Raw genomic sequence first — 12,486 nt, 5'->3', positions numbered from 1 at the left:
ATAAAAAAGCAACCAGGACTGCAGAGGATGATTCAGAGCAACTTGAGGCCATTTTAGAAAGATGAGCAAAAGGAACAATTCCTGAATGTAGGCTCTCCTGCATGGACTGACCTCAGGAAGAGCATTGCCGTGTGGTTGATTCTTTTCTCTGCCAGACAGTGGGGCAAGATTTCATCATAATCATAGGAAATCAGTATTGCACTCCTGCCATGAATCAGTAAGCAGCCATTTTTTAAACTCAAACTGGTAAAAATAAATATGCTATTAAATCTAAAGAAGAGATGTTAAGTCCTACAAGCCATGTTTGACAAGATGAAAGTCCGCTTATTAAAGCAGACTATCCATGCAGCTTCTCTATTTTTGAGACTTTCATATTCATTTTTCATACAAGAAAGGAAAACAAAGATAAACATTATTCATGTTTGCCAACGTAGTACTTATTTTTAGAAAAGCAACCACAGAAGTCTTAAGAATTGGTTGCACTATTGGGAACTTGACTGTTCCCAATGCTTACTTCCACATTAGTGGTGTCTGTGTCTCTCCAGGAACACAGGGCTTCAGCAGTTCAAAGAGACCCTGGAAAAACAGCAATAGTTTTCACTGCATTTAAAGAAAAAAAAAAGGTGATATTATCACCTTAACTTGGGTGTTCACCATTTCATTCTGATGCAGGAAACAATGAGATATCCCGTGGCTGTTTTTGTCTCCTTTAAAACCTGGATGAAAAACAGCACAGCAAACTCAGTAGGGCTCAATTTGTGGAGCTTTCAGCTAATTAAACCTCGTGGTCTGCATTAGTTGGAAGCAAACATTCTGTGTGGGTTTGTTTGGGTGTTTAACAAGAAGAAAATTAATAAATATCCAGGCTGAGTTCATTATTGCAGATTTTGTTCTTCTTTTCTCTCAGCTATGCCTGACCCCAGTGTCTCCATTTGTTATATGAATATAGAAAAGTTCTGCGTGGTGTGAGGGTGCCTAAGTGAAAAGAGATTTGTATTATAATTATGAAGCCAGTAAACCAAGTTCTTGGAAACATAAGCCTGAGGACTCATCACTCCTTGTAAATATTTTGCATAGCTTTTGCTGATAACTCTGCACAATAATTGTCATATCTACACAAATAGAAATGTGATTACAACACGAGGGCACAACCCCCAGTTTTTACTCACTAAAACCAATGGCAGTAATGACCTGTCAGTAGTTCAGACAGAACTTGAGGTCCTTACACATCCTGTTCTGAAGTCTGTCCTTGCATTATTTCTGCTGTTGCCTGTGGCAGCCAAGTTGATCATACCACTGACTTCCCCTATGTGCTCCATGGTTCACCTTTGTGGCAGTGGAGATAAATTCTGGGTTCAGCGTTTTTTGAATGTTAAGGTCCTAATAAGGTCAGAGTACACATGCATTTGATTAAGAAAAGCTTCTGTTTTTTAATGCTTATATTTATTTATCCCACTCCCTGCTCTGAAATATGTGAGGAAAATAAATGCTGATTTTGTATGCAGGCTGTATTGGCAATGGTATTACTGCAGGGAGGGCAAACTGTGAGGGCCAGGTTTTGCTCTGAAAGGCACAAAGTTGAATTACTGTCAGGTTCAAACTCCAGCTCAGAAAAGGTGCTCCTTGTCTACCAGAAGAAGCTCACGTGGCAATAGAAAGTATGAAGTCTTGATTATCTTATGAGAAATTCATGATTGAATGCACATTCTGTGGTATTTTGGGAGAATGAGAATTAATATTCATAGGCAATCTTAAATGAGAATTTGTAACCAGAAAAAAAAAGTATGTTTGAGTTCTGTAATGATAATGTTCTTTCACAGCTGCTTTTGTGAGTGGGGAATAATTTTGCAGCACTATAGCTGATGTTGCCTTTCTGGTTTGTGGTAAAATTGTAAAGTAAATGTTTCCTCCAAAGAACTGCAGAGCTGTTTATGGGAGCTGGAGGCGCACTACTGAGACATGAGGTTGGAGTTCTGATGTGTTGCAATATTGCGGATTGGTGTAATTTCAGTGCACTGCCTTCAGCATGCTTTCATCCTATAGGAGATACCATTATAAAAGAAAGATCATGAAAAGAAATGATGTGGCTTATCTTTAAGTTCTAAGAAAATGTATTCATGCAAAGATGGCCATATCTTTTTTCCACATTTATCATTAGATCCTATGTGCTCATTTACCCACAGATGTAGTCATACTTTTTCTACTCTAATGGGAAATTTCTGCTGAAAGAAAATCCTTGAATGTGAAAAGGCCAGAGGCTGGTACAAAATAAACAGAAGAAGATTAAGATCAAATACAAACCCACGGTGTAAGAAGATAAGAGACAACATAGTTTCAGAATAAAATATTTAGATAAGGATTATTTGGGATGCTGAAGAGGATGGAAGAGAGGAGATCAGCTAAAATGGTGTGCTTGTTTTTCACATTGAATTCTTCCCTATATTTCTCATTCCCTCTCATCTGTCTATATCATGTTGTGTTTTCAGTCTCCTTATCTTTATACATGGTGCCAACTACTTAGTGAGGATAATGCTGCAGGAAGTACCATTACAAAGAATTCTGACTGGCTTCTTTTTTAACAAGAAGAATGTCTTAACAGAACACTTCTTTCCTATAGTGAGCAAACTCTGGATTAAAAACTTGTATATCAAACATTTATTGTAGAAATCCAAAAACAAGGTCATGAGATATTGCCATTCATGCAACTGGAAACAGACAGGTTTGGGGTACTTTTTAAGCTATTACATATTTGATCTTTAATTTTTGAATGGAAGCCAAGACTATTCATTCTGTGAAAGGTTTTACAGTCAAAAGGTGCCTAATTCTTTCTTATCTGTTTGAAAAATGTGATGTCTGGAGCGGCACTTTTAAATAATTTGTATGAAATTTCTTAGTCAGTGTTGCCAGAAGAAATAACCTTATCATTTTTATTTGATAGTAAATTGCTGTAATATTTGAGATGTAACATTTCAAGGCATAGGAGATGTTATTTGTAAAATACTGGGCTGATGATCCAATTTAAAAGCTAACAGTAATTTTCATAGCTGCAGTAAAACATCCTGCAATAGCCCAGTAAGAGAACTGATACTGGATTTATCTTTATTAAATGTTTGTGTCTGTATATATATGTATATATAATATACGTTATGAATGGGCACACTTAGTAGAGACTGTAGAGCCAATCATCTAGAACAGATTCAAAAATTTCACTCAGAAGTCTTGTTTAACCTGTCAGACATAAGTACACAGTGTAGTTCAATGGTCATAGAAGTATTTGCTTATGTTCTAAGCTGGACTTCCCCAAAGCTCCTTTGTCTGAACCTACAACAACTGGGTGGCCTTAAGCTGGTAAAGCAGCTTGCTGCAGCAGCACTTTGCTTTACCTGGCCCCTAACTCCTGTGAAAAGAACAACGAAACTTACGAAAGGACTAGAAAATAAGACACATTAAGAGTAGCTGAAGGAACTGGGGTTGTTCAGTCTGGAGAAGAGGAAGCTTGCAGGGAGACCTCATCATTCTCCATAGCCACCTGATTGTAATGAGGTAGGGTTTGGTCTCTTTTCTTAGGTGACAAGTGATAGGGTATGAAGAAAAGGCCTCAAGTTGCGTGAGAGGAGGTTTAGATTGGGTCTTAGGAAGAATTTTTTCATGGATAGGTTGGTCAAGTATTGGAAGGGAAGTGGTGGAGCTACCACCTCTGAAGGTATTCAAGAGATATGTGATTATGGCACTCAGGGATATGGTTTGTTTTATTGTTAAGTGGACTTGACAATCTTGAAGGTCTTTTCCAACCTAAATGATTCCATGATTCTAGTTCGCAAGTCCTATCAGCTCAGCCAAGCTAGTATGGCCTTCAGCTGACAGGACAACTGCCTGCTATGCACCCAGGCAAAAGGTAGGAACATTAGTGGGGAAACCCACAGCCCAGCACTGCTGTTGCTGCCTGGCCGTGCAGGGAAAAGTGCTGGATATTTTGTCTGGAAGACAGATCTTGTCAGATCTATGTTGGCCACCAGCAAACAGTGGAACGGTCACGTCCCTCTTGGTGACAAAATGATGCGAAGTCTCAGAGCTGGAAGGAGCTGCTGAGGGAGCAGGAGCAGGCAGCTCACTCTCCAGGGCTTTTCCTTCAGCTCTGCCCTTCATCTCACCCTCACCCTTCCTTGGCAGAATCTGCTCAATGCTGTCCTTCCATGCTCCAGCTAACCTCCTCTCTCTTGGTAGGGGAAGCTTGCACCACAGCAGGATGGCAGGAACAGCTGTAAGTGACTGCAGGAGCCCGTCCAGGCTCTTTCAGAGCAAAGTCAAAAGGTTGCTTTAAATCACTGCTGCAGACATGCTTTTGAGCCTCCTATCTTTGGGATCATAAGGAAACGCTATTCTGTTTTAGATAAAAGTAAAGACTTAGCTCTTTTAAATATTGACTTCTCCAAATGGTCCAACATGTAACCCTGAATTGTCCTGAGTCTGCTGGGATTCTTGCAACAAACAGGGGAAACATCCAAATCTGGAGATATTTCAGCATGATTCCTAAGATTTTTTTTTCCTCCCCTTTACCCCCCAAAATCCAAACTAATGAAAACAAGAAAACAAATAAACAAAAAATCAAATTCCACCAATACTTTTGTTCAGAGAGGCAAGAATCAAGTGATACCTCTGAGCCTGCCCTGAATGATTCAGCTTTTTTGGTGCTTGCACTTGAGTGTCTTATTCAGGATGAGCCTGGCTATTGTGCAGTGCATGTCCCAGCAGATAACACTGCATGTGTACTGGCTGACTTGCTGCAGCCCTTTTGGCCTATCAGTGTTCCTAGGAGATGCTAGCTGTTGCCTACAGATGTGCAGTCCTGCTCTTCATGTGCACCCCATGTCCAAGTCCTTCAAGAAGGAATTCAGCAGTAACTGACTCATCTAGAGTCAACGCTGACATTTTGAATCTAGGTTAGCAGGAATTGCAATGAGTACCAGGGCTCTGCTCCCTACCCTGTGCACATGCTTGAAAGTCTGTTTCACCAATGTGTTCATAGAGCAGGCAGTCAGTAAGCAAGTTTGATATCCTAATGGTTTCTAAATTGCTGATGAATTAACGGAAAGGAAAAATGAGCCGGAAATGCTGACAGTGCAGGTATGTATTTCAGGAAAGCATAGAAGAAAAGAGTTTTTTCCATCCTGGAATGGATGATATCCATAATGTAACAGAATATTGAAGTTCTGAGGCACGAACCACATATATTCTGATCACTGGAGAGCTGTAACCGCATCAGTGTTTTCTTGTCACTGAACAAAGATAACCATACTGTACTCAACAACCTACAGCTGATGAGTATCACCAGGATTAATTAGTAATTGTTACATGCTTACAAGCTGATGAGGGCTGTTAACGAGTGTTAGGTATTGTCATGCTTCATTGCTGTGTGCGTAACACTAGAGCCATAAACTGGGAGAAACTCTGACACTACAAAGATAAGAATGGTATGAAAAAGCTAGACAAGGTGCTATTTTTAAGCATTGCTGGAGTATGTATTCAAGGGATTTTTTTTCTTTTTCCATAAAGTGCATTTTTCTGTTTTGATTAGTTATGGGAGCCCCGTCTCTGGAGGCACTCAACTGGGGCCCTGGGCAGCCTGAGCTGATGGGGGACAGTCCTGCCCATGGCAGTGGGTTGGGGCTGGGTGGACTTTGAGGTCCCTTCCAACCCAAATTGTTCTGTGATCCTAGGACTCTTATTAATATATGTTCTTCTATTGAAATTATGCTGGTTTGGGCTGTATTAAACCCTTCACTCTCTATGCCAGTGTGAATGCCTGTACCTCACTTCTCTGGGGCTGAAGCACCTCGGTGGGCATCTGCAAAGCTGTGAGTGAATGAATGTTCAGGGACTGCTGTGTGTTGAGGTGGCTGAAACCAAGCACAGGTTCTGTTTGTGACTTCTTCACAGTTCTGTGCTAGGGGCATGGCATAGGTAAATGCTGAATTTTCTTCTTATAACCTAGGAGATGCATACACATACATGAGGCTCAGTATTATGTAAGTGGTCCGTAGTTTCAGGCCCAATTCCATTGCTTTCTCATCCAGATCTGCTACCCAACACTGTGGCACTGTGTCACTGCTTTCCTTTTCCTATAACAGATGTAACCAAGAGATAACAGCTTGTACAGTCTTTATTTCTAAAGGACAAAAAGATATGCATGTGTGAAGGGAGGGAATACAGTATATGGGACACAGTATATTTTTTCTAACCTCTATGAAAAAGGACTTTTAGTAAGAAGTAATATACATTTTTAAGTTTCCCTTTGATTATTTTCTGCTTTTTTTCATAGGAATTTTCATATAATTTTCAATTAAATAATAATTTTCATGCAGAAACAGGTTTTTTTTTGCCTTTGAATAGATGATATGGGGAAACTCGTGGGTTTTTATTCAACAAATTATTTTTTTAACTTAGTTTCATTGATTAGATTTCTAAATTAAGTATTTCGAATTTCTGTCATTGCTAAAATATTCCATTTGGAAATTTCATCTGATAATGAATAACATCAACAGAAAGGAACATTTGCTGCAGCATATGTTGCTGTTAAAAGCCAAACTCTGTTTGGACTGAAAAATACTGTCCTTGGAAGAATCGCACCCAACTTTTCTTGCTTTTCATTTGTGTGTCCCAATCTCACACTCCAACAGAACAGGTTGAAGAGCCAAACAAAGAAATGCTTGGGAAAATTGAACATTTTCCCAATGAGAATATGTTTAACTTATATGAGGATGTGTTATGTCATAGCACGGGTAATGTTTCAGGATGATTTCTGTATCACTGAAAAATATTTTTTTTTCAGTACTTTCATGAAAGTAATAGTGCAACGTGCCAGCTGAAGATGTGCCAGCTGATGGTTTACATTTTAATAGACCAAATTCAAATGTGAATCCACTGCAATAGCTTTTAGTACAAATCTAGAAGGTGGTCATCTAAAAGGCACAGTTGGGAGGGCTGCAAACAAATATAAAATCTGTCACCAAATCTACAGATGCATTTTGCATTGCTAAGATGCTGTTAATAGATTTTGCACTGAGAAGAAATGAAGAAAAATTTGAGCACAGACTACAGACTCTCACCTTGGTAAGTGGAGAATGGCCAGGGTATGGGGGAGATGGGCAGCAGTCAGCTGCATACATGGGATATAGGGGCTAGAGTTGTGTACTGAAGCTGAGTGACAGTTTGGATTTGTATCAGAAAGAGAAAGGATGTTGGACAGGTAAAGATGAGAACCCAAGGAGATGAATTCGCCAGGAGGCAGGGCTTTAGAGCAGTCGCAATTTCCCACCTTAGTTCAAATGAGAAAATAAACAACCCACTGTACTTCAGTCTTTCCAGTTTGCTGTCTTTTCCTTCTCTTCCCTGTCCTAGTTTTAGGATGTTCTGGTAGTCCAAAACTGTATCTTCCATCTTTTCTTTATGTTTTTATGCCTTTTGTTGAGCAAACAGCTTTGTTTTGGAAATGATGAACACTGTCTGGCTAAAACATTCTTTAAACAACTTCTCACACTTTTGCTCAAATATTATGAATAATACTGAACTGTCAAGAAAGTTCTTTCTTTTTTTTTCCTCCACTCATATGTTTCATCAAGAAGCTGTTCCATTTAGTCATGTAGGTATTTCTTGGAATATTTGTAAAGATTTATAGTGCAGCACCCCAAGTAATTTAATAGGATATTGATCTGTGAATAACATTGTAGCTGGTATACTTTGCCTTGATCTTGATGTATTTAAGCATCACAGGTGTGCTGGTGCTGCTGGTGCTGCTGCTCAGATCTCCTGTGGGCACCAGTAGGGTCCTGCATGGTGAAGCCTGGTCTGAGCAAATGTGGATTACCCCTGGCCCTTACAGATGGTCCTTACAGATGCATCTGCAGGAAGCTGATGATAAAGGAGAACTGGCAACAAAGGAGAAAGTTTTAATCCAGACACAAACTAGGATGTATATATGGCTTCCTGATCAAACTGGGAAAGAATTGGAAAAGGCAGAATCATTTGGTGAATAAAGATTATTTGGTGGATAAAGATCTGCTCCCTTTCAACCTAAGCCATTATGTAACTGTATCAATGGTTCTATAATTCTATGAAAAAACATTGAAATTCTTCTTTATATATTATTTTGATACGTCCTCCTGTTTTTAAAAGTGTTCAAGTTACATACACCTTCTTTATGTGTCTTTTTCTGACTCCTGGCAATTATAAAGTTTACAAGGAAGAAGCTTTGACCCCTTTCAACTCTGGGAAGTGCCTTTGGGTGACTTGCACCCACAAGTGAGGGGTTTTCAGAATACAAGTGTGTTCCCTTGGGTCAGTTCTCAAAACAACCTTCATTGCACTCTCCTAAAGGTACCTGAGACTGGATTCCTCAGCTGTACTATCACCTGTTTGTGCTGTTTCCACATAATAAACAACAAATGGCTGTTAGCCTTCCTTTTTCATACGTGATGGATTCCCATGTGTAAAAGCAGTAGCTCTGTCCTTCCTGCCACTTCAAGGCAGGACCCTGGCCAGGGTAGGCAATGAGTGGAAAATGTTTGCCAACAGCAGGTGCCTGCATCATCTCACTCATCCCAGCTTCACCGTGATTTATGCAATGCGGCAGGTGAAAGCTTGCAGCTAGCACACCCTGCGCAGCACTGGACTCTATGCTCTGCAGTGCTATTGCAGGCTTGAGGGGCTTTCTTTGAAAAACAGCTTGCATATTTATGTTGATGGCCCTACCATCAAAAACACACTAGAGGCTATGTAGGGAGGGGAATGGCTTATTGACGCCAGTGCACTGCCATGCATCTGCAGAAGCAGGGTAAGGCCTGGATGTGAGACAGTGCTGCAGCAGCCAGGCCGATACGAGCACAGACACAGCTGCTGGAGGGCACAGAGGTGCCAGCAGTGCTGGGCAAGCCTCAAAAATGTGTGGGAATGCTCCAAAAGCCTGCCAGCTGCTGGCTTCTGTCATACCACGTGTATTGTGTTACAGGGACTGCTGTGCAAAGACTAAAACTGTGGTGCTTTGTTTGGTCTGCTGGAGGATAATTATTGTGTTCCTATTTCATCTGTTTCATCTGTGAAAAAGGAAGGCTAACAGCCATTTGTTGCTTATTATGTGGATACAGCACAATCAGGTGATAGTGCAGCTGATGAATCCAGTCTTAGGTGCATGTTCTTTTTCCAGAAATCACACCAGGCTGCAATGACCTCTTTTTGCTCATCCACTATAACTCATTAAAAGTAAAGTCAGGCACCTTATTTCAAAGGCAAAAACAGGTTAAAAGATATACAATCATCACAATGATCTTATTACACTAAAAACATGATTAAGGAGATTGAAAACAATTCTTACCTCCACTGCACATTTCCTCTGCAAAACTCTGAATATAGATTCTACGTAAGCAGGTAAAACTGAAGTTTATTTCTTGTTTCCACCTGTGAAATCCTGCTGCAGTCACTGAGGCACCTGGGGTATAACAGAAGACAGGCACTGGCCACTCGTTTTTATCTTTAATGCAATATCATGTCATGCTTGTGAAAGTCTTATGATTCAGAACGGGCAGCCCTTCACAGCAAGAATGTCAGGAATGCTAAAAATAAAAGCCCAGGGAGCTCTTAGAAAAGAAAATTGAACGGTAATGTGGTGATGTTTCAAGTGGGTGGGAGCAGAAATGCCACAAATGATAGGTTTTGACTGGAGACGTGAAACTTTTAATCAAGTCCTCTTATGTTACATTTAATTTCAAGGAAGGCCTGGCGTGTAAATTGTAGGCCAATTGCAGGAGGTGCTAGGGAATGCGGGTAAGGTAATCACCTGAACAGGATAAGCTGAGATGTAAAATTTTCTACGAACACATCAATCATTAAACTTTTTCTTAACACAATGAAGAAGTGTATTCAACTCAGGCCTTCATATCTGTGATCATTTCTCTTTCTGCATGGAAGAAAAGCTCTGTCATACAAAATACCTTCTGTTCTTACTCACTTCGCAGGAGAAAGTTTATGGGTTTCAAAAAGTGAAGGAAGAAGTTAACATCCTGATACGATCCTTTCCCTGGAACAGAGGATCTCAGCATCAGTTGTGAGAATCTGCAGACAGAAATGTCTTATAGCCTCCTCAGAACCAGCCTGTCCTTTGCAGGCTGATTCTCTAAAATCTACATACAATCTTTACCTGGTCCATTTCTCAGGACGCCACATGGTTGTTTTCCATCTTTTCCTCTAAATTAGCATAATCTGTTATTTATTCTTACGAAGATCATAGACTAAATCATAGAATCATAGAATCATGAAGATTGGCAAAGACCTCTCAGATCCCCCAGTCCAACCACCAGCCCACCCCCCCCACACCCACTGCCCACGTCCCTCAGTGCCACATCCACACGGCTCCTGAACACCTCAGGGACGGTGACTGCACCACCTCCCTGGGCAGCCTGTGCCACTGCAGCACTGCTCTTGCTGAACAGAAACTCGTCCTAACATCCCAGCTGAACCTCCCTGATGCAACTTGAGGTCATTTCCTCTTGTCCTATTGATTCAACAACATAAATAGATCAGATCTTTTTTCAGATATCTTGATCTCCAAGAGGCTTCAATTGCCTCCAAAGGTGTGTGGAGGAGAATAATGTAAGGAGTTGTTTTCTCTGATCTTTTTAGCCATTTTATATCTTCTGAAATCCTATTTTTCAGGATCCTGTATGTCCAAATCCTGTCTGTCTCAGCTCTAATTCAGGCAATTATTCTGCATTAACACTTTTCAAAACAAACAGAAGTTAAAAGCAGGGGAATTGAAATTTCTGCACCGCATGTTAATCCAGGGGGAACATTATCACATTGTCATGGATTTTATACATGGGATTTAAAGCGTAGGGAGCAAGAGAACCAAATGTGTAAAGTTATTTGGGATATTAGGCAAAAATATTTCACAGAAGAATTATCTGCAGTGCTGTTACATTACCAGCCAAGGATTATTGCTTTTGGCATTTCTGTCAGTGTGCCATTTGCTATCTAGACAATGGTCCCTTGTTAGCAGCAAGAGATGGCACAGAAGAAACAGCTACTTGAATTGAAAAGAAGTGGCTCTTCAGTGAAGCTGATTATGAACGCTTGTGATTGTTTCTGCTTGCAGTAGATATGCTGAACTGGCTTTTCACGTTCTGCTGCATTAGGTAAAAGATCTTGGAGAAAAATAAATGCAGGGTTACAGTATACCCTGGGTGTGCCATAGAGCAGTGCATATTCACTAACACAGTAATGATAGCCTTCCAAGAAAGTAAATGCTGAACGACTTGTCTGACATCAACACTTCTCTGTTTTCCATAAGAACATCAATAGTCAGGGTTCTTTTCAATGTGCTACTGATGCAGGGTGAGATTTTCTGAGGTGCTGAGAAACCACTTCTTCTCCCTCTTCCCACCTCCTCCTCAGCATCAGTGATTGCTGTTAGCACTTCATGATTCTGGAATTAAAAACCTGCTATTTTCTCAAGAAGAAGAAGGATATTGTGCTTAAAATGTATTTTCTTGGTGCATTTTATTACTAAAATCACCTTTAATGCCTGAAAGTGGGTCATGACAGGGACACAGGGGCTGTGCTGCTTCATGGGCAGCTGTGGAAAGTCTGTGAGAAATGGTGCTAAGTGGTAGCTGAACTCATCATGGGGTTATCTCTTTCCTCCACCTCCTTTCCAAAGTGCAAAGAGTGTTCAAAAGAAAAAACGTGTAAGAAAGATGAGAAATCCCTTCTTGTTCCCACACAAAGGAATTTATTGGCAAAGGTATCAAGTATTGAAGAGACAGAGAAACGAACTGTCCTGATTGTGACATCCTGTTAGTTTGCAGTTAACAGACAAACAAACAAACCAAGTTCAATCATGAAATGTTACCTGCCTATTTTTCCACTCAGTGCTGTAATTTCTTTAGGCTTTCATTATTCAGCAAAGCACAGGTTGGTGGGTGCCTGCAGCTGAGTTATTCACCCACTCCAAAGAGGAGAAAGGGAAGGAAGGCAGAGCTGGAAAAACAGAGCTGGAAAGTACACTGGAGACATGGAACAGCTTGATATCACTGTACAGGTGCTAATTTGTTAACACGGGAGAAAGAGAAAAGGGAAGAGAAAAAGGAAAGAGAAAAGAGAGAGAAGTAGAAGAGGAAGGGAAGGAGAAAGGAGAGGAGAGGAGAGGAGAGGAGAGGAGAGGAGAGGAGAGGAGAGGAGAGGAGAGGAGAGGAGAGGAGAGGAGAGGAGAGGAGAGGAGAGGAGAGGAGAGGAGAGGAGAGGAGAGAGAAAGGAGAATGAAAAGACCCAAAGAAAACAGTTAAATGATGTGTATGCATATTTGTTTTATAACAAAGTGGATTGGATCCTGTGGCCAGCAGTGAAGTATTGTTAATAGATATTTATGTTATTTCTCTGTACTGAAATGTCATGTTTGAATACAAGCAAAACCAGCGACATACTTGACTTGCCTGTCCT

Source organism: Lagopus muta, chromosome 1 (genome assembly GCF_023343835.1).
Source record: "Lagopus muta isolate bLagMut1 chromosome 1, bLagMut1 primary, whole genome shotgun sequence".
NCBI classification, from domain to species: Eukaryota; Metazoa; Chordata; class Aves; order Galliformes; family Phasianidae; genus Lagopus; species Lagopus muta.
This window is presented reverse-complemented; position numbering follows the sequence as displayed.